General features: G+C 42.8%; 1 protein-coding gene across 3 annotated transcripts in view; it reads left to right on the top strand.

Annotated features, from left to right (window-relative positions):
• Positions 1–7521: 7521 nt before the first annotated feature.
• Positions 7522–22342, top strand: part of LOC307174987 (uncharacterized protein) — a 207777-nt gene continuing 192956 nt past the window's right edge. For all 3 annotated transcript variants that reach the window (XR_013824226.1, XR_013824227.1, XM_079899688.1), the window contains exon 1: positions 7522–7893. The gene's annotated coding sequence lies outside the window, so the exon portion shown is untranslated. The remainder of the gene's footprint in view (positions 7894–22342) is intronic.

Below are 22342 nucleotides of genomic sequence, written 5' to 3'. Positions count from 1 at the left end.
CCAGTACTGGTAGGATGCCAGAATGGACTAATATAATTAACTTTATCCTGCACCTAAAGCCCCCCCTCCAAAAGAATTGTTTATTTAGAGATATTTTAAAGTCCATATGGCCAAGGACCATATCTGTTTTCTATTGTATCCCCAGCACTTAGCATAGTGCCCAACTCATAGCATGTTTTCAGTAAATATTTGTTGAATGAATAAATGAAGGAGTAAGTGGACACTTAACTTGGACCCTGAAGGATAAGTAAGAGTTTCTCTGATGCAGAAGGGTTGGGTTCATTGGGAGTTCTTTGATTAAAAGCACCAGAAAATTATCTGGCTGGCTTAAGAAAAAGGAATTGATGGGAATGTTGTCTAAAGGACAACTCAGAATCACAGGAAAACTGGAGAATTAGTCTCAGGGAGCAGGGCTGAGCCAGAAATGGACTGACTCTTCAAGGCTCTTATGATGTTCAAGATTCAAATTCCAAGAAGAGAGATGCTAAATGAGCTGGCTTGGCCTGAAGGGGGGAAGAGGGGACCTGGAGCCACCCATATGAAACACACATGGATTGAGAAGAAAGGCAGATGGTTTACGGGAGGCAGGTAGCACAAGAAATAGGAGTGGATGCTGGGAAAGAACAAATCAGCACACGTGCACAGAAGACCTCCAGCAGGAAAGCACCATATGCAAAAGCAGAGTTGGATGAAGGGCCAGAGGAATGGTAACTGCCTGGATGCACACAGGGAACTGGTGGCCTAGGCCAGGTGACACTGGGCTTTGTCTACCATGTCAAGGGGTTTGGACTCTATTCAGTAGGGTATTGGATACCAGCAAGATTTTAAGCTGTGAGGGGCATGGTCAGATTTGCTTTTTAGTAAGATTTCTGTGGCAACTGGAGGGAAGATGGAGTAGTAAAAGGTGAGAGCAAAAATATATCCAGGTGAGAGGCAATAATGCGCTGGCTGGTAGTAGAAGTAGAGAGTGAGGGACAGATTTAAGAGACATTTAGGAGTCAGCTCCATAGGGTTTAATGGTTGACCAGGCATGAGTGGTGGGCGCAACGATAACTCACAGATTTCTGGCTTTAGTGACTGTGGGGACAGTGGAACCTCTCAGTGAGCTGCAAAACAGGAGATGCAGGTTGGGAAGAACAACAGAAAAAGTATACACGTTGGAGCCACCAATGAGCCACTTAAGAAAGATGAAGAGTATGACATGGAACAGCAAGCAGAAACAAAACCCTAGCAAATCAATAGGCTTCAGAACCTCCCATTTGCCCACAGTGGTCTTCAGAGTCACGAGAGGAAACACAGAGCCAAGGAGAGAGACTCACACCATGGAGGGAAGCTGAGTCGCTGAAGGGGCTGGGCGGGGCAGTGAACGGAAGCAGCTGCTGTAGGAGCCTTTTAGCCTAATTGATGCTCTGCTAATTACATTGATTAAAGCAAACATTTGGGGCAATTAAGACTCCCACGAGGATGTCTGCCATTCTCAGAATACTGAGAAGCCTCCAGGCATGGCTATGGGCTCTGCAAAGATCTTCAGAAGCAGAAACCTTCCTTTTCTTCTCTCTGACAGAACATGCATGCAAGTTTGTATTTATTCTGGTTGTATAGACTTTAGAATTTAAATAATACAGAAGGATACAAAGCAAAAAAGGAAAATCTCCCTTCCACCTGCCTCAGCTTCACCTTTCTCCCCCTCCAGAAATTACTGGCCACAGCTGGGTGAACATCTTTACAAAACTGTCTATGTATTTATTTAAGTCTACTTGTACAAATACACATTTATAAAAACATAAAATGCATCCACTAGACTGTAGTTCTGCAATTTGCTTCCTTTTTTCAATTGTCTTGAAGATCTTTATTTTAATTTCAGTACATGTAGGATCACCTATTTCTTAATGGGTATATTGCATTCATTGTAGGGGTGTGTAATTATTATATTTAACTTCTTTTGCATTGAACAGACATTTGCAGCAAAAAAAAAAAGTCCTTCCACGTATATCCTTTAGCACGTGTGCAACTATTTTGGCAATACTGATTCCTAGAAGAAGTGTAACACTGGGTTAAGGGAAATGGATGTTTTAATTTTTAATAGCTACTGTCTTCAGTAAGACCATTCCAATATGTGTCCCCATTAACATTTGAGAGTTCCCACTTTCTTACATCCTTGCCAAGACTTGTTATTATCAGTCTTTTTAATTTGTGCCACTATGATAGATGAAAAACAACTGTTTAGTTTGTATAAAACTGGTAAGTGCAGTTGAGAACCTTTTAACGTTTATTTTGTATTCCCCTTCTGTGAATTGCCTAATCATTTTCTTTGCGCATTTTTCTATTGGGTTGTTTTCATCTTATTGATTCATCTAAACTCTGTATATATTCTGGATAAGAATACTTTGGTATGTCATAAATACTGAAAATATTTATTTCCCCCAGTCTGTCACTTGTCTTTTAACTTTGTTTATAGATGTTTTAGCCATATGGTAATTAACACTTGTCATGGGCTGAATTGTGTCTCCCACCACCAAATTCATATGCTGAAGTTCTAACGCCCAGTCCTCAGAATCATAATAATCATATTTGGAGATAAGATCTTTAAAGATCTTAATTAAGTTAAAATGAGTTTATTACGTTAAAATGAGGTAGTTAGGGTGGGTATTATAGGTACTTATAAGAAAAGAAATTTGGACACAGACATCTTTACACACAGAGGTAAGACCATGTGAAAACTGAGGGAGAATGTAGCCATCTGCAAGCCAAGGAGAGAGGCCTCAGAAAAAACCAACCCTGATGACACCTTGATCTTAGACTTCTGGCCTCCAGAACTGTAAGAAAATTAATTTCTGTTGTTTAAGCCCCCCTGTCTGTGGTACTTTGTTACGGTGGCCTTAGAAATGAATACAGTGCTCTTTTTGGAGGCTCCATTCCTTAATTTGAGAACCACTCAGGACTCCAGGGTTTTCCCTCAATTCCAGCTTCTCCTGGGTCAGGGTTCCTTCTATCCCCAGGTGGGGTAGGGATGGCCCCATTTTACCCTCTCATACAGCTCCTCGCTAAAGTCTGCTTACAGTTGACAAGTACATTTCTTTTGTTCTTTCCTCTCCCATCTCATTGTATTATTATTTTGAAGAGAGATACCGAAAGGACAGATCATCACTCAGAGGCAAATACTCTTAGCTTTGGGGTAGATTTTATCTTCACTTTTAAAAATACATCTTTTACAAACACAGTTGAGATAATATGTTATTTACTTAACAGGACAACTTAAGCATTTCCCATGTTTTAAAATATTTATAAACCTGGTTTTAATGACTGCAAGTATATAATGATATATTTTCTTGGGTGTTTCCTCTAGCACGATTTTTTTTCCAACACAAGCCATTCTCTGTCTGTGGCCTCTGACCAGACTTCACACTGCTCGCTTTGTTCCCACCATGATTATTGCTCCCACCACAGTGCCAGGTTATGTGCTAAGCACTTAACAGGTGTCATCCCATATATTCTTTTTTTTTTAAATTAATTTATTTTTGGCTGTGTTGGGTCTTTGTTGCTGAGCACAGACTTTCTCTAGTTGCGGCGAGCGAGGGCTACTCTTCGTTGTGGTGCGTGGGCTTCTCATTACAGTGGCTTCTCTTGTTGCTGAGCATGGGCTCTAGGCACGTGGGCTTCAGTAGTTGTGGCATGTGGGCTCAGTAGCTGTGGCTCACGGGCTTAGTTGCTCCGCGGCATGTGGGATCTTCCTGGACCAGGACTCAAACCCATGTCCCCTGCATTGGCAGGTGGATTCTTAACCACTGTGCCACCAGGGAAGCCCCATCCCATATATTCTTTCCAACAACTGAGAGATGAGGAAACTGCCACTTGCAGCGGTCACTTATAGATGTAGATGGAGGCAGAGTAACACTCTGTATCAATAAAGAAATATCAGTGTAGAACTCTGAGACTCCCAGCTCCAGTCCCAACACTCATTCAGTGGAACTAAAGGCTGAACACTGATGGAGGTGCTGATATTTGCACAGGGTCACAGAACACAGCCAGATGAAGAAGTCTTGTTACCCAAAAACTGGGTTTGCCTCTTGGTGGATGTGGAGCCAAAAGACACAGCCAAGCCAAAGAGCAGGGGAAGAAAGGATTTTATTACTTGTAATGAGTAAGGAGAACATCAGGGATATTTGCCAAAGCTATGTCTCCCAGAACAGCAAAACTGGGGAAGATTTAAGCTAGGGGGGCATACATATTCATGAAGGGGATTGAGCAGAGAATTCAGCATAGAATTGAGGCAAAGTTTAACAGAGTTAAACTCTAGTTGATTGACATCACGAGGGTCAGCAAAAGCCAGCATCTTCATTCCTTAGGGTCTAGTTATTCTGCTGGTTGAGTGCTTGAGGGGGTTTGGATCCTTGGATCCTGCAAAATAGCTCAAGGATGTGCTTCAGGCTAATCTTTACCTTTGAAACAGAACTGGGAGCCTTTACAACTGATTTATTGTCTCCAGTATGGGTAAGTTATTTCCCTGGTCTCCTAATAGCTGCTTATTCTTACATTCTTTGTTCCTTTAAAATCATTAAATACTGAGGCCTATTCTTTTGCAAGGGCAAGCTTGTGGCCAGGCTTAGATCACAAAATGGCTTGAGCCTAAAACAGCTACTCTTATGTCAAGAAAGCCATGCCTGGTTCTCTTCCTCCAGGGACCTCCCTACCCTATCCGGCTACAGCCTGGCCTCCTGTCTCTTCACCCTGGCTCTTTCCATGCCCCAGGCTGCCCTCTCACATGCTTCACACCCTCTCCTAGAGAGGGCACAACCCAGGAGGCCCCAGCTCCCAAGGACTTCTCCAGACAAGCCTCTACCCCAGGGAAGTTCAACTTCCCACCTTCTCCAAACTCTCTCCTTTTGGCGCTTGGTGGGTGGTGAACTATAGATGAAAGCTTCATTAATTCAGGTTCCAATAGCTCAGAATCAGTGTAGGATCATTCATTCTCAAGATACATTCATATTAACCTTAACCATCTATGTACATGTTTTTTTTGGTACATGGTTGTTTTATAGCAAACTTATTAAAATCAGTGATATGGAAAAGGAACACTTTAAATTAAACTTCTTATTTTGAGATAATTCTATATTCATTTGCAGTTGTAAGAAATAACACAGAGAGATACTGTGTACTCCACCCAGTTTCCCCCAGTGGTAACATCTTGCAAACCAATATCATAACCAGGGTATCAACATCTTCTGTCAAACCAGGAGAATCCCTTATGTTACCCTTTTACAGCCACATTTGGTGTTGTCACTTTTTTTTTTTTTGAAATTTTAGTCTTTCTGATAGGTTTCTAGTGATATCTCATTATGGTTTTATTTTGCATTTCTCTGACAGCTAATGAACATCTATCTTTTCATGTGCTTGTTTCCATCTGTGTATCTTCTTCAGTGAAATGTTCATGTCTTAAAGCCCCTTTCTAATTGAATTGCTTTTTTTTTTAACTGTTGAGTTTTGAGAGTCCTTTATATATTCTAGATACTAGTCCTTGAGCATATGTGGTATGCAAATATTTCCTCCCAGTCTGTAGTTTCTTTTCATCCTCAAAACAGGATCTTACATTGAACTAAAGTTTTCAATTCTGATGAAGTCCAATTTATTAATTTTTCATTTATGGCTTGTGCTTTGGTTTTCAGTCTAAGAACTTTCTGCCTAGCCCTAGATCCTGAAGATTTTCTCCTCTATATTTTTTTCAGAGTTTTTGGGTTTTACATTTTACATTTAAGCCCATCATCCATTTTGAGTTAATTTTTGTTTAAGGGGTGAAACTTAGGTTGAGCTTCATTTTTTTTTTTTTTTTTTTTTTTGCCTACAGATGCCCAATTGCTCCTGCACTATTTGTTGAAAAGGCTATCCTTCCTCTATTGAATTGATTCTATACCTCTGTCCAAACTCAGTCAGGCATGTTTGTATGGCTCTATCCCTGGGCTGTGCTTTATTGAGATATAATTCCCATACCATACAACTCACCCATTTAAAATATACCATTCAGTGGTTTTTAGTAAATTCCCAGAGTTGTGCAAACCATCACCACAATCAATTTTGTAATATTTCATCACCCCCAAAAGAAACCAAAAGGGGAACTTTTACCACCTTAAGAAAAACAAATGGTTCCAAGACCTGTGGCTTTCTAAAAATTGTCTGTGGGTTCCCTAAAGTGGAGAACAGGCCTCCTCTGATAAGCCGGTGACGTGTCAGTAGTCTGATCATAGGCCTGGAGGGGTCAGCTCCACCAGAAGCACTTCGACAAGCTGCCCAAGTCACAGCTGCCTCCCACAGACCTTACTTGCTCCCAGCATTGGGACTTGGCTGCCAACTTCCAGAGGACAGGCCAGAGTTTTCATTCTGGGAAGATGGACCTGCTGCTGCCAAGCCTCTGCATTACCACCAGTTCCTCCTCCAGCTGGCCCTTTACACTCCGACCCAGGCCAGGTGGAGCGGGCACAAAGACTGGGGTGATTTGGGCTTTTGTTTGGAGCAGCTGGATGCAGATGCAAGTTCAGTCCCCAAACCCATGCAGGCTCCTCCCAGCAGCATCGGAAGCCTCCCTCCTCCCAGAGCAAGCCCCCGGGAGATCACAGCCTGGCTGTTGGAAGGACAGCAACATCCGTTCCAGGCATTGCTATCCCTCCAGGCTCTGACACCTGCCGCTGTGCCTGGCTCAGGCACACCTGTCCGGTCACCTCACAGGCAGCATCTGCACCTCAGGTCCCTCTGTCCCAGCTCTCCGGGTCTGATGAGCTTCTGCTCCTCAGGGTCCTTTTCGGCAAGGTCCTGTGACAGTCCCCTCCTGGGCGGGGGGGTCCAGAGGGCATGGGGAGCCTGTGCCGACACCTGGGCTCCCAGCCCACCCACTCATCATCACCGCACCTGCCATACTGGGTGTAGACTCCGCCTGGTAGGCCTCTGGCAGGCAAACCACTGTCTTTCCGGATGACCTCAGGGACGCCGCTTGCGTGCTGGCCTTCAGTGGGCCAGCCGATATCAGTCGGTGGAAGCGGGAGCTTGGGGAGTCCCTCGTGGGATGGGGTGGGGAAGTAAGAGGGCCTTTAGGCTGGGGAACCAGAACCATGAGTAACAGTTTTACAGACCCTGGACTTGGTGAGCAAGAAGAGGCCACAAGAGAGAAAGCGCCGGGGCGGCGACCTTGCCTGGTTGTTTAAGGGATGCAGGGTCGCTTTCTGGAGCGCGGGTTCTGGAGAAGGTAGAGAAGGGAGGGGAGGCTGCAAAGGCAGGTTGGGGCCAGACATCCCTTCCCCACGCGTGTGGAGGGACGCGATCCAGGACACAGCTGCACGAGGACCCAGCAGCGGGGACCTGGGCCAGAGTCCCGCACGACCGTTGGGGCGCTGCGTGGGGCCGGCCTCGGGCTCCCCCTGGCGGGGGCGTCCCGCGGTGCGCCTCGGGGAGGACCCAACGTCTGGGCTATAAAAGACCCTTTCGGCATTTCCGTGTCCGCCTCTTCCCCCTCCTCACTCCGCCCACACCAAGCGCGCCGGGCCGAGAACTCCCGTCTAAGGAGGCTCTGAGCCCGGGCACAGCTTTGCTGCAGACGCTCGGCTAAGCAGCCTCACGTCTCTCCTGCCAGAGCCGGGCCCCGCGCCACACTTATTCTGAACTGTAGGGCGCCGAGCTCTTCGGAGGTGGGGGCAGGAAGGCGCCAATCCTTTGCTGAAATGGGCGCCTGGGGGGCGGGCGTGCGCCCACTCCTGGTGAACTTCATCAAGGAGTATCCGGGGAAATCCAGTCCAGGCCCCTGATGTGGGGAGACACGGCCAACGCCGAGGGAAAGCCGCGACTCTCTCTCAAGAGGGGCCACAGTTTCCTGTAAAATGGAGACAGGCAGTTTGAAATCCCACACACCAGGTGAGCACTTGCGTATGCGGGTCCCTCCCAGGCAGAGAGAAAAACAGCCCGACCGTGAAGCTCGCCCTCCTGGGGACTCGGGTGGAGGACGGATGTATCAGGGAGGGCTTCCTGGACAAGAAGGAAAGAATGTTGTACTGAAGGGGAGTGTTGTGGGCAAAGGCTTGGAGGGCGAGTAAGAGTCGGGCAGGTCTGGGGAGGTGGTGGGGGGTGGTGCTCCGCGGTGGGGCATCTAGTGCTCCAGAGCAGGAGTCAGAACGGAGACCTCAGACGGGCCCGAGGGAACAGCCTCTAAGGTTCTAGCTGATATTTGAGTCCTCAGAGCTCTGTGGAGCCTCTTCAGGGTTCAGGTAGGGGACGTGGTCAGAGTTTTTCTAGAAAAAAATCGTTCTGGAAGGTGGTGGAGGACTGGTAGGAAACAAGGCAGAGGCAAGAAGAAAACCCCCCAATCAAGGAGAGAACCGGTAAGGCCTGTGAACTGCAATTGTACCAGTGGGGCCTCGGGAAGAGCTATCTGTGGCAGAGTATTATGGGAGTAGGATCAGCTGGGCTGCGGGCAGTGGATAGTGTTGAAGAGTCAGGTGTGCATCCCAGGCCCCTGGAGGTGTCCCCAATTCCCCTCATGCCTCTGAGAGACGGTTACCACCTCTTAGGAAGCCCTGCCTCATGCCCCTCTGGGCCATAATATTCTTTGAGGCCAAGAGAATTGTGTTTTCTCATTACCCTTGGAGAACTACTATGAGCTCAGTGGGGGGAGAGACCCAAGCAGTCTCTGCCTTCATGGTGGTTTCAGAATGTATAGGTCCCTCTCAGCAGGTTCATAGAGCCCTCATCCCTGAATATGCAGAGAAGGCAAAACAGAGAAACCAAAAGAATAAGACAGAAAGAAATAACACTGAAGTGGTTAACAAATTAGAAGGCAGGCACTCTTAGCCGAGTTGCATTTTAGAGTCGAGATTTTTTTTTTTAATTGCGATGTCAATAAATACTCATTATAGAAAAGTTTGAAAGCACAAAAAATTATAAGAGGAAGAATATTCATATCCTTTCACTCAAACTTAACCACTTAGTTTCGTTTATCATTTACAGTTTTCCTTTCTATCTTTCTTCCTTATATAGTTTTCAGACTTCTAACACAGTTGTGGTTAGATTGTCTTCACAACTTGCAGAGTGTCTTCTCACTTAAGAATATCTCTAAGGGATCTTTGTTTTGTTGCTTCCTTAATCCCCACCTACAGATTTCTTAAGGCTTTTAAATGGTAACATCTCATTCTATGTAGAATCTGAATATTAAAGTGTTCTCACTTTCTTAAATCTCTAGTAACCAACAGGAATTGTGCTACTGAACACACAGAAGAGACTCTCCTTATACAATGCAAAAATGATTAGAAAAAAAGAATGATGACAATTTGGCCATGACAACATCACCCAAGTTCTGCTTCCAGATGTCAGATAGACACTGATCTACTCCATGCAATTGATCTGAATGAATTTTCAATGTACATTATGATCAACTAATTGTTTCCAATGCTACCTTACCATTTAATCTTGTTTTTAGCTGAAAATTCATCTTCAAAAGGACACATTATTTGCTATTCATAAGCTGCTTATAATAGCAAAAGGAGATACAGCACTCTTAGCTAATTTCTGGGTGAAATGTGTGAGATCTTTTAACTAAGGGATTCTTCCCAAACGCTGAAGTATTTAGGCTTCTTCTTGGAAAGAAAAAAAGCAAAAAGAAACAATGTGCCCCTAAAGAACTTAAGTTTAGTGTGTGTGTGTGTGTGTGTGTGTGTGTGTGTGTGTGTGTGTATTTCCCTAATGTGGATCATAAATGGTTATCTATTTTATTTGGACCTCAGGTGTACAGAACTGGATTAATCGCAATCCTTGGTTCATAACACAGTCTCATTTTGGCAAACATTTTGTTTGGATATTTAATTTAGTTATTTTTATTTTACTTTTTGGCCATACCACACGTCATGCAGGATCTTAGTTCCCCAAACAGGGATTTAACCTGTGCCCCCGGTAGTGGAAGCGCAGAGTCTTAACCACTGGACCGCAACAGAAGTCCCAATTTAGTTATTTTTAACATTGTGAAAATCAAACTAAAAGCTAAGACCTTGACAAAAACTTATTTCTAACCATATAGTCTCTGCCTCCTTCACCCTATCTCCCTGTTTCTGCAACTCCCAAAATTATTATGCTCAACCATGTTTCATAATTCCCTTGTTTTTCTTTTTATAGTTTTTTCCTGCATTTATATATAATCCTTATATTTTTATTTTTTATTTTAATTTTTGAAGGGTATTTTAGTTTTATGAAAAGGCTATCATGCAGTATGAGACCTTTTGGGACTTATTTTTTCACTTAGTCTCATCCACAACGTTACATATCTTTGTGGTTTATTCTGTTGTATATAACACTTTGTTGTTTTGCTTTTCAAAAATCTGTTCCTTTGACGGGTAAAAAAAACCCAAAAAGAATATCTCTAAGGCATTTCCCATTATATAACAAACTTTCCCAGGTCACCTTAAATATCGCAGGGTTGAACAGGTCACCCCAATCCTGGCCTGCCAGGTTCAGCTTAATCCCTGACGCCTAAACTCCAGTAAATCTACAAATTATGAATGCAGTGCCACTTGGCTTACTTGTGTTTTGCATTATAACAGAATTTAAGAAACCTGGCTTCCAAATGCTCATTAATCCTTGTTTTTTTTTCCTGGAAAAGATTTGGGCAACTCTAAGCACAGTGACTTAGAAACTACAGCAGTATAAATAACTTCCAGTGGAAGCAAGGATGAAGTATGGGCTGAGGTTAGTTAATAAGATTGGGATAGTGTCTTGTATCATATGAAGTGTGTGGTTTAGAGATGGTGAGTGACCCTAGGGGATAATCAGTGCCATTCTAGGTTGTGTTCACATTGATCTCATAAGGAGGAACTGAGCTATTGAGACATGGTTGGAGAGAGACATTGTCTCATTATTTAAACTGCACCAGAAAAAAAGAGTTTGCAGCATACTCTCAGTGGTTGACCCAGGAGAGGGAAGGAGGTATTTGTCATTATTCACACTGTGAATCACAGCTAGAAAGAGGGGCTCTGCTGACCTTTAAGGAAACCTTAGGAACAGGCCTTATGTTTTGAGCTCAGACCCAGGAGCACAAGTGTTCAACATCTTCCAGGAATTGGGCTCCATCATTGCCTGGGTCCTTGCTCTTTAGGGTGGGGTCTGCAAACCCATTGGCATCACCTGGGAGCTTATTAGTAGCCCCTACCCAGATCTACTGAATCAGAATCTGTATTTAAAGAATCCCCAGGTGATACGCACATTCAATTTGAGAAGCACTGCTCTCTGTAACATCTAGAATCCTTCAGCTTTTTTCCTTCAGAAAAATTAGACTCTGGGTAAGGCTGTCAATAAAAAGGATGTTTAAAGGGGACCAACTTTGTGGCTTAACTTTTCCTTTTTAACTGAAGTATAGTTGATATACAGTGTTGTGCTAGTTTTGGGTGTACAGCAAAGTGATTGAGTTATATGTACATATACATATATCTTTTTTTTCAAATTCTTTTCCCTTATAGATTATTACCAAGTGTTGAGTATACTTCTCTGTGCTATACAGGAGGTCCTTGTTGGTTATCTATTTTATATGTAGTAGTATGTATCTGTTAATCCCAAACTCCTAATTTATCCCTCCCCTGCCCCCTTCCCCCATTCTCCTTTGGTAACCCTAAGTGTGTTTTCTATGTGGGTCTGTTTCTGTTTTGTCTGTAAGTTCATTTGTATATATATTTTTAGATTCCACATATAAGTGATGTCATATGATATTTGTCTTTCCCTGTCTAGCTTACTTCACTTAGTATGATAATCTCTAGGTCCATCCATGTTGCTGCAGATGGCATTATTTCATTCATATATATGATGGAATATTGGATAAAGAGGTATTCTTTATACATTCATCTGTTGATGGACACTTAGGTTGCTTCCATGTCTTGGCTATTGTAAATAGTGCTGCAGTGTTGGGGTGCAAGTATCTTTTCGAATTATGGTTTTCTCTGGGTATATGCCCAGGAGTGGGATTGCAGGATCATAGGGTAGCTCTATTTTTAGTTTTATAAGGGACCTCCACTGTTTTTCATAGTGGCTGCACCAATTTACATTCCCACCAACAGTGTAGGAGGGTTCCTTTTTCTGTACACCCTCTCCAGCATTTATTAGTTGTAGACTTTTTTATGATGGCCTTTCAGACCAGTGTGAGGTGATACCTCATTGTGATTTTGATTTGTATTTCTCTAGTAATTTGTGATGTGGAGCATCTTTTCATGTGCATTTTGGCCATCTGTATGTCTTCTCTGGAGAAATGTCTATTTAGATCTTCTGTCCATTTTTTGATTAGGTTGTTTTTTTTTGATATTGAGCTGGAAGAGCTGTTTGTATATTTTGGAGATGAATCCCTTGTCAGTCTCACCATTCACAAATATTTTCTCCCATTCTGTAGGTTGTCTTTTTCCATTTTGTTTATGGTTTCCTTTGCTGTGCAAAAGCTTTTAAGCTTAATTAGGTCTCATTTATTTCTGTTTTTATTTCCATTACTCTAGGAGACAGATCCAAAAATATTGCTGCGATTTATGTCAGAGTCTTCTGCCTATGTTTTCCTCTAGGAGTTTTACAGTATTTGGTCTTACATTTAGGTTTTTAATCCATTTTGGGTATATTTTTTTTATGGTGTTAGAGAATATTCTAATTTCATTCTTTTATGTGTAGCTGTCCCGTTTTCTCAGCACCACTTATTGAAGACACTGTCTTTTCTCCACTGTATATTCTTGCCTCCTTTGTCACAGATTAATTGACCATAGGTGCATGGGTTTATTTCTGGGCTTTCTATCCTGTTCCATTGATCTATGTGTCTGTTTTTGTGCCAGTACCAGGGTGTTTTTATGACTGTAGTTGTTTGTAGTATAGTCTGAAGTCAGGGAGCCTGATTCCTCCAGCTCCGTTTCTCTTTCTCAAGATTGCTTTGGCTATTCGGGGTCTTTTGTGTTTCCATATAAATTATAATATTTTGTGTTCTAGTTCTGTGAAAAATGCCATTGATAATTTGATAGGGATTGCATTGAGTCTGTGGATTGCCTTGGGGTAGTATAGTAATTTTGACAAAATTAATTCTTCTAATCCAAGAACATGGTGTATCTTTCCATTTGTCATTTTTTAATTTTTTTCATCAGTGTCTCATAGTTTTCAGAGTACAGGTCTTTTGTCTCCTTACGTAGGTTCATTCTTAGTTATTTTATTTTTTATTTATTTATTTTTGTGTGGTACGCGGGCCTCTCACTGTTGTGGCCTCTCCCGTTGCGGAGCACAGGCTCTGGACGCACAGGCTGAGTGGCCACGGCCCACGGGCCCAGCTGCTCCGCGGCATGTGGGGTCTTCCCGGACCGGGGCACAAACCCATGTCCCCTGCATCGGCAGGTGGACCCTCAACCACTGCGCCACCAGGGAAGCCCTATTTTATTCTTTTTGAAGTGAAGGTAGGTGGGATTGTTTCCTTAATTTCTGTTTCTTAATCTTTTGTTGTTAATGTATAGAAATGCAACAGATTTCTGTGTATTAATTTTGTATCCTGTACCTTTACTGAATTCATTGATGAGGCCTAGTAGTTTTCTGGTAGAGTCTTTAGGATTTTCTATGTATTTTCTATAGTATCATGTCATCTGCAAACAGTGACAGTTTTACTTCTTCTTTTCTAATTTGGATTCCTCTTGTTTCTTTTTCTTCTCTGATTGGTATGGCTAGAACTTCCAAAACTATGTTGAATAAAAGTGGCAAGAGTGGACATCCTTGTCTTGTTCCTGATCTTAGAGGAAATGCTTTCAGCTTTTCACAGTTGAGAATGATGTTAGCTGTGGGTTTGTCATATATGGCCTTTATTATGTTGAGGTGTGTTCCCTCTGTGCTGACTTTCTGGGGAGTTTTTTTTTTTTTTTTTTTTAAGGAATTTTGCCTTTTTTTAAAATTTATTTATTTATTTATTTATGGCTGTGTTGGGTCTTCGTTTCTGTGCGAGGGCTTTCTCCAGTTGCGGCAAGCAGGCGCCACTCTTCATCGCGGTGTACCAACCTCTCACTATCGCGGCCTTTCGTTGAGGAGCACAGGCTCCAGACGTGCAGGCTCAGTAATTGTGCCTCACGGGGCTAGCCGCTCCGCGGCATGTGGTATCCTCCCAGACCAGGGCTCGAACCCGTGTCCCCTGCATTAGCAGGCAGACTCCCAACCACTGCGCCACCAGGGAAGCCCTCTGGAGAGTTTTTATCATAAATGGAGGTTGGATTTTTCAAAAGCTTTTTCTGCATCTATTGAGGTGAGCATATGGTTTTTATTCTTCCATTTGTTAATGTGGTGTATCACGCTGATTGATTGGTGGATATTGAAAAATCCTTGTATCCCTGGGATAAATCCCACTTGATCATGGTGTGTGATCCTTCTAATGTGTTGTTGGATTCGGTTTGCTAGTATTTTGTTGAAGATTTTTGCATCTATGTTTATCAGTGATATTGGCCTGTAATTTTCCTTTTCTGTGGTACCTTTGTCTGGTTTTTGTATCAGGGTGATGGTGGCGTCATAGAGTGGAAGTGTTCCTTCCTCTGCAATTTTTTGGCATAGTTTCAGAAGGATAGGTGTTGACTCTTCTCTGAATGTTTGATAGAATTTGCCTGTGAAGGCATCTGGTCCTGGACTTTTGTTTGTTGGGAGTTTTTAATGACAGATTCAATTTCAGTACCTGTAATTGATCAGTTCATATTTTCTATTTCTCCTAGTTCAGTTTTGGGAGGTTGTACCTTTCTAAGAATTTGTCCATTTCTTCTAGATTGTCCATTTTATTGGCATATAGTTGGTTGTAGTAGTCTCTTATGGTCCTTTGTATTTCTGTGGTGTCCGTTGTAACTTCTTTTTTGTCTCTAATTTTATTGATTTGGGCTTTTTTAAAAAATTAAAAGCTGCACACGGGCTTTCTCTAGTTGTGGCAGGTGGGAGCTACTCTTCATTGCGGTGGCTTGTCGTTGTGGAGCATGGGCTCTAGACACATGGGCTTCAGTAGTTGGGGCTTTGGGTTCTAGAGCGCAGGCTCAGTAGTTGTGGCACATGGGCTTAGTTGCTCCGTGCCATGTGGTATCTTCCCAGACCAAGGATCGAACCTGTGTCCCCTGCACTGGCAGGCAGATTCTTATCCCCTGCGCCACCAGGGAAGTCCCCCCTTTCTTTTTCTTGATGAGTCTGCCTAAAGGTTTATCAGTTTTGCTTATCTTTTCAAAGTACCAACTTTTAGTTTAATTGATCTTTTCTATTGTTTTCTTAGTCTTTATTTCTATTCTGATCTTTTTGATTTCTTTCTACTAACTTTGCGTTTTATTCTTTCTTCTTTCTTTAGTTGCTTTTGGTGTAAGGTTAGGTTGTTTATATGAGATTTTTCTTGTGTCTTGAGGTAAGCTTGTATTGCTGTCAACTTCCCTATTAGAACTGCCTTTGCCATGTCCCATAGGTTTTGGATCATCGTGTTTTCATTTTCATGTGTCTCTAGGTATATTTTTTAGTTTCCTCTTTTATTTCTTCAGTGATCCATTGGTTGTTTAGTAGCATATTGCTTAGTCTCCATGTGTTTGTGATTTTTGCAGTTTTTTTCTTGTGGTTGACTTCTGATCTCATAGGATTGTGGTTGGAAAGGTGCTTGATATGATTTCAGTTTTCTTAAATTTACTGAGGCTTGCTTTGTGGCCCTGCATCATGTGAGCTATCCTGGAGAATGTTCCATGTGCACTTGAAAAGAAAGTGTATATGCTGCTCTTAGATGGAATGCTCTGTAAATATCAATGAAGTCCATCTGGTCTAGTGTGTCTTTTAAGGCCTGTGTTTCCTTGTAGATTTTCAGTCTGGTTGATCTGTCCATTGATGTAACTGGGGTGTTAAAGTCCTCCACTATTTTGTGTTACTGTCAATTTCTCCTTTATGGCTGTTAATATTTGCCTTATATATTGACGTGCTTCTGTGTTGGGTGCATATATATTTACAATTATTATGTCTTCTTCTTGGATTGATCCCTTGATAGTTATGTAGTGTCCTTCTTTGACTTTTGTAACAGTCTTTGTTTAAAGTCTATTTTGTCTGATATGAGTATTGCTACTCCAGCTTTCTTTTGATTTCCGTTTGCATGGAGTACCTTTTTCCATCCCCTCACTTTCAGTCTGTGTATGTCTCTTGTAGACAGCATATATACAGGTCTGTTTTTGTGTCCATTCAGCCCATCTATGTCTTTTGGTTGGAGCATTTAATCTGTTTACATTTAAGGTAATTATAGATATATATGCCATTTTGTTGATTGTTTTGGGTTTTTTTTTTTTTGTAGGTCTTTTTTCTTCCCTCTTTTGTTCTCTTGTGATTTGATGACTATCTTTAGTGTTGTGCTTGGATTCCTTTTTCTTTTTTGTGTGTATATCTACTGTAGATTTTTGGCTTGTGGTTACCATGAGGTTTTGATATAGCAGTCTATACGTAAACATGATTGTTTTAACTTGCTGATCTCCTAATTTCAAATGCATTTTAAGTATCCTTCATTTGTACTTGCTTCCTTTCACAATTACTGGTTTTGATATCATATTTATGTGTGGATGTGATTTCCTACCTTTACTGTATGTTTGCCTTTACCAGTGAGCTTTCCCATTTCATAATTTTCTTGTTTCTAGTTGTGGCCTTTTCTATTCTGCCTAGAGAAGTTCCTTTACCATTTGTTGTAAAGCTGGTATGGTGGTGCTGAATTCTTTTAGCTTTTTCTTGCCTGTAAAAGTTTTGATTTCTCTGTCACATTTGAACAAGAGCCTTGCTGGATAGAGGATTCTTGGTTGTAGGTTTTTCCCTCATCACTTTAAATATATCATGCCACTCCCTTCTGGCCTACAGAGTTTCTGCTAAAAAAAATCAGCTGATAGCCTTATAGGGATTCCCTTGTATGTCATTTGTTGCTTTTCCCTTGTTGCTTTTAATATTTTCTCTTTATTTTTAATTTTTTCAACTTGATTACTATGTGTCTTGGTGTGTTCCTCCTTAGGTTAATCCTGTATGGGACTGCACTTTCCAGACGTGAGTGGCTGTTTCCTTTCCCAGGTCAGGGAAGTTTTCAGCTATTATCTCTTAAACTATTTTCTCAGGCCCTCTCTCTCTCTTTTCCTTCTGGGACCCCTATAATGTGGATGTCATTTGTGATTGATGTTGTCCCAGAGGTCTCTTAAAATGTCCTCATTTCTTTTCATTCTTTTTTCTTTATTCTGTTCCTTGGCAGTGATTTCTACCACTCTGTCTTCCAGCTCACTTACTCATTCTTCTGCCTTATTTATTCTGCTACTGATTCCTTCTAGTGTATTTTTCATTTCACTTACTATATTCTTTAACTCTGGCTGTTCTTTATATTTTCTAACTATTTGTTAAAAACTTCTTGTAACTTCTCACTCTTTGCATCCATTCTTTTCCTGAGTTCTTGGATCATCTACGATCATTGCTCTGAACTCTTTCTCAAGTAGATTTGCCTATCTCCACTTCATGTAGTTATTCTACTGGGGTTTTATCTTGTTTCTTTGTCTGGAACATATTCCTCTGCCATCTCATCTTGTCTAAATTTCTGTTTGTATTTTTTTTTTAAGATTTTTTGTTGTTTTTGTTGTGGACCATTTTTAAAGTCTTTATTGAATTGTTATAGTATTACTTATGTTTTATGGGGTTTTTTTTGGCTGTGAAGCATGTGAAATCTTAGTTCCCCAACCATGGATGGAACCTGCACCCCCTGCATTGGAAGGTGAAGTCTTAACCACTGGACTGCCAGGGAAGTCCCACTGTTTGTATTTTTATGTATGCAGCGGGTTAGTTATGTTTCTCGACTTTGGAGAAGTGGCCTTCTATAGGGGATTTCCTCTGTGTCCCAGCAGTACCCTCCCCTCTCATCACACAAGGGTGAGTGACCAGCTGATCCCAGGGGAATGTCTGACCTGTGTTTGCGTATTCAGGTTCGCAGGCTGCAGGACTGTAGTTTTCTTGCTTCTGTTGTCTGCCCCCTCGTGGGTGAGCCTGGTCTAGAGGCTCGTGCAGCCTTCCTGGTGGGAGGGCCCAATGCCTGCCCACTGTTGGTTTTAGCTGGGTCTTGGCCATCTGGTGGGGCAGGGCTGTGTCAACTGCTGTGTCTAGAGGTTGCTGTGGGCTCAGGAAGTCCTTAGGCAGCCTGTCTGCTGGTGGGTGGGGCTGTGTTCCCGCCCTGTTGATTGTTTGGTCCCAGCACTGGAGCCACAGGCTGTTGGGTGGGGCCAGGTCTTGGTGCCAAAATGTCGGCCTCTAGGAGAGCTCACACTGATGAATACCTGATACCTGATACCTCTGCTACCAGGTCCTTGTCCCCAGAGTGAGTCACAGCAGCCCCTCGCCCCCCACAGAGACCCTCCAAGACCAGCAGGTAGGTCTGGCCCAGGCTCCCATGAAGTCACTGCCTTTCCCTGGGTCCCAGTGCACATGAGACCTCACGTTCACCCTCCAAGAGTGGAGTCTGCCTCCCTCAGTTCTGTGGAGTGCCTGCGATCAAGCCCTGTTGGCTTTCAAAGCCAAATGCTCTGGGGGCTTCTCCTGCCAATGCTAGACCCTCAGGCTGTGGAGCCTGACGTGGGGCTCAGAACTCTGACTCCTGTGGGAGAACTTCTGTGATATTATTATTTTCCAGTTTGTGGGTCACCTCCTGGGGTGGGTATGGGATTTGACTATATCACGAGCACACACCTCCTACCATCTCATTGTGGGATCTTCTTTATGTCTTTGGATGTAGACTTTCTTTTTTTGTTAGACTCCAGTCTTTTTTATCAATGGTTGTTCAGCAGTTAGTTGTAATTTTGGTGTGTTCATGAGAGGAGGTGAGCTCAAGGTCATTCTACTCCATCACCTTGTTCAGAAAGCTGTGGCTTAACTTTTGATTATTAAATAGATTAAATAAAAACTCTATCATGACTCTATGTTCAAGAATTCCAATCTCTGGGAATGTCTTTCTTTTTCATCTTTCCAAGAGGTGATTATTTTTCTCCCAAGTGCTGCTGGGGAGTGTTCTCTACTGTGACTTTTCTGGAATTTCACAGAAATATAAAATGTGAGGGTTTTGCCTGAGTGTGACATAGGCAAGCCATGTCTCCTTAGGAGTTTGAATCATATTTTCAATATACATTTTTTAAAACTTTTATTATTGTTAAGCATTTACGGCTGGCTCTGTTTCTTCTCGTCAGCTTCTCATCCTTTCAAGGTGATATCATGTACCAGACCCCAACTCAGAGAGAGGGGCCAGGCTGCAGTTGGAGGTGGACAGTCCCCCTGTTGAGGGCATGGCTGAAGAAACAAATCTCTGGAGAGGCTGAGGAACTGTGCTTTTAATTCCTTGGTAGTTAAGGATATACTGCACTCATTACCTCCAAACTTCTGGAAGCCCAGTCATTTACCACAGTGCCCTATTGCTTTATCATAGGAGAAAAGCTATGACAAAGGAGGTGACTGAGGACTTAAGTCTAAGCCCCAGAACTGTCGGCTGAGTCAGCTTGGTTAAGTCACAATCTCTAGAATATAAACTGTGGAAAGGAACAACCCAATGTGAAGTATTTTCTGTGCCTAGGGAGTGGGATAAAGTTGTGCAGTGGTCTTACAAGATGCTATCTTTAGTCATTAAGATCCGATCACTTCTGCAGTGAATGGGTAGTAGATGTATGATGGCTTTTGCTTTGATGAATTGTGGTTTTCTTTGCTATTTCTGAGAATGTTGTAGCTTAGCTGTGTCTGAACATGAACACCAGTTTACAAGATACATGAGTCATCATGGAAGAGCCCCTTCCAGCATCCTTCTCCAAAGGGCCAGGCCAAACCTGCAGCCAGACATTAGTCAGTGATTGTCAGAGACCCTCATACAAAATGTAAATGCCACCTGAATGTACTCTTGTTCTCTTTTTCCTGATGAGTAGATTCTCACTTCACTGAGACTCTACTGTGTGTCAGATAGTGTGCTAAGGACAGTGAACAGGACATGATCCCCTGCCCTCAAGAGGCTCACGGTCTGTACAGTGGAGACACATAAGCAAACAGGAAATTGTGGCCCAGCGTGATAAGCCACATCTGGTGGAAAGTGCCGGGCCCAGGGCCTGAGAAGAGAGAAGTTAATGCTGGAGTTAGAGCTGCCATAAGATGAGTCAAGAGGAAGAAGAACAACAGAAATCTATAGTAAATAGTGAAGTACTTGTATCCTAAAGAAGGAAAATTAGCTCACAGAGGTCAGAAGGGACCCCAGAGTCCCCTGTACACCAGAAGTGTTTTGCAGGGGGCTGGCCTTTACTGTCACGTTCAGGAGCAAGGGCTTCCAGATGCAAGAGAGGAGCTAGTGGGAGTCCTGGTTTCTGCTCCTAGCTTGGATGCTCTCTGCCTATTTTCTCAGACTCAGTTTCCCTATCTGAAAATAGGTTTAGAACAGATGATCTCTGCAAGCTTTCTTCTGGGTGGGCCATCCTATGGCTGCTTAATATTTGAAAGTGGTACAAAACTACATCACCGCAAATGTTCACTGCAGGTTATCTCCCTGTATATGTTGTTATATCACTTTATGATATAATTTAGTTTTGCTTGTGTACCCATTGTAAACAGCAGAGTATGAAGGGGGTGGATGTGGAAAAAAAAAAAAGGGTAAGCCAGAGAGAAAAACAAAAAAGAGAATGGACTGGGAGTGTGCGACTTGGGGTGGAAAATGACACCTCTTTTAACTGTTGACTACTTATCATGCCAAGGCAACCCAATACTGTCCTGGGATGGAATGGATGAGGGCCACTCATCCTTAACAAATTTTATACTTCTTCCATCATCCTCAGTGCACAACATCTAAAACAAGGATGTGCATTAGTTAACTGGAATCTGACGAGGATGAAATCGAAGTCCCACTTCCATTGGATCTGAGCCACACTCACTAAGCAATGACACAAGACATGAAGCATGTGGAGTGAGAATCGAGTGCATAAACAAGGCACTGGAATCTTGAAGGATCTCAGTGAAAGAAGCTGCTAGCCTCGTCACCTTAATAAAGCCAGCTAGACCAGGTGAGGGTGGAGCTGTGTGCGTGTGTTTTTTCTCTAAGTATCTGTTTTGTTCCTTGAGTTAAAAAGCAACCAACAGCCTGTGTCTCTCTTAAAGAGAACACCAACAATGAAACATGTGCCAAAAAGAAAAAGAAGAGACAGTAGCATAAAAATCTATGAAGTGGTTGTGTAGATGGAGGAGGGGAAGCTGATGTCAGTGAGGGTGATGGGGAGGAATCCTCTTTCAACAAATATTCAGAGTTTCACAGTTGGCTTTGCACTCACTGCTGGACACTCAGAGATGAAACAGTCAGTCACTGTCCTGCTAAAGCAGAAGGAGGAGACGGAGATAACACACAAGTAAGAACGAAACCCTGTGCTGTGAACATTCTTGCCACTTGGAGCGTTGCCATGGACCAGCAGCAGCAGCAGCATCTGAATGTTTGTTAGAAATGCGCAGTCCTTGGCTCCAGAATCAGTATCTACATTTCAATAGGAACGCAAAAGTTTTAGAAGCACTGCCCCATGTGGTGAGGGGCTGTGGGTAGCATGGGGTTAGGAGGAGAAGGACTGACTGGCTTAGAAGTTCAGGGAAGGCTTCCCAGAGGAAGTGACATTTGTGCCAGGTCTTCAAAGATGAGTAGGAACTTACTGGTTTGAAAAGAGGGGGAAGGAAATTCCTAGTAGAGGGACTGGTAGGATGAATAAGTAGCTGACTGAGAGGGGAGGCTGAACTGGAAACATAGGCTGGAATCTGATTTCGACAGTAAGTATCTGCCATATTAAGGAACTTATATTTCTTTGTTTCCTAAGCATGGAAATCAAGGAAGGAGGGAGAATATTCTCCAGGCACCATGCTGATGTTTAATCAGTGGCAGGGTGTTCAATGCACATTAGAGTTACTGATGACCTTTTTCACAGTGGAAATATGTTTTTGGGGATGACTAGTGATCTCCAGGTTTGCTCACCAAGGGTGGGAGTTTCCATGAATTTGAAAGGAAACAAAAGAAAATTTCAATCTAAGGGCACTTTTTTTTTTTCTGAAAATTAATTTTTCTTAGAGGCAGAGTAGCATCTGTTTAATCTTTTAAACATCCTCATGAAAAGCCAAGGCAGATAGAGAATACCTGCCACACTTTAACTAAAACTCAGTTCTAACTCAGGATCAACGGTCTGGTGTTCTGATAACGACTGTTGATCAGTGTGCCAGACCAGCAGGATGTTGAATCGTTGCCCAGGATCCTGGCTCTGGGTGTGATTACCGTCGTCGTGCAGTCCTAGGCCTTCCTTTGTCTTCCAGCTGGCTGGATCTGTTCAATGGTGAGCCA

Source organism: Stenella coeruleoalba, assembly GCF_951394435.1.
Source record: "Stenella coeruleoalba genome assembly, chromosome: 16".
Taxonomy (NCBI): Eukaryota; Metazoa; Chordata; class Mammalia; order Artiodactyla; family Delphinidae; genus Stenella; species Stenella coeruleoalba.
Note: the sequence above shows the minus strand (reverse complement) of the source record. Positions and strands in the feature narration are given on the sequence as shown.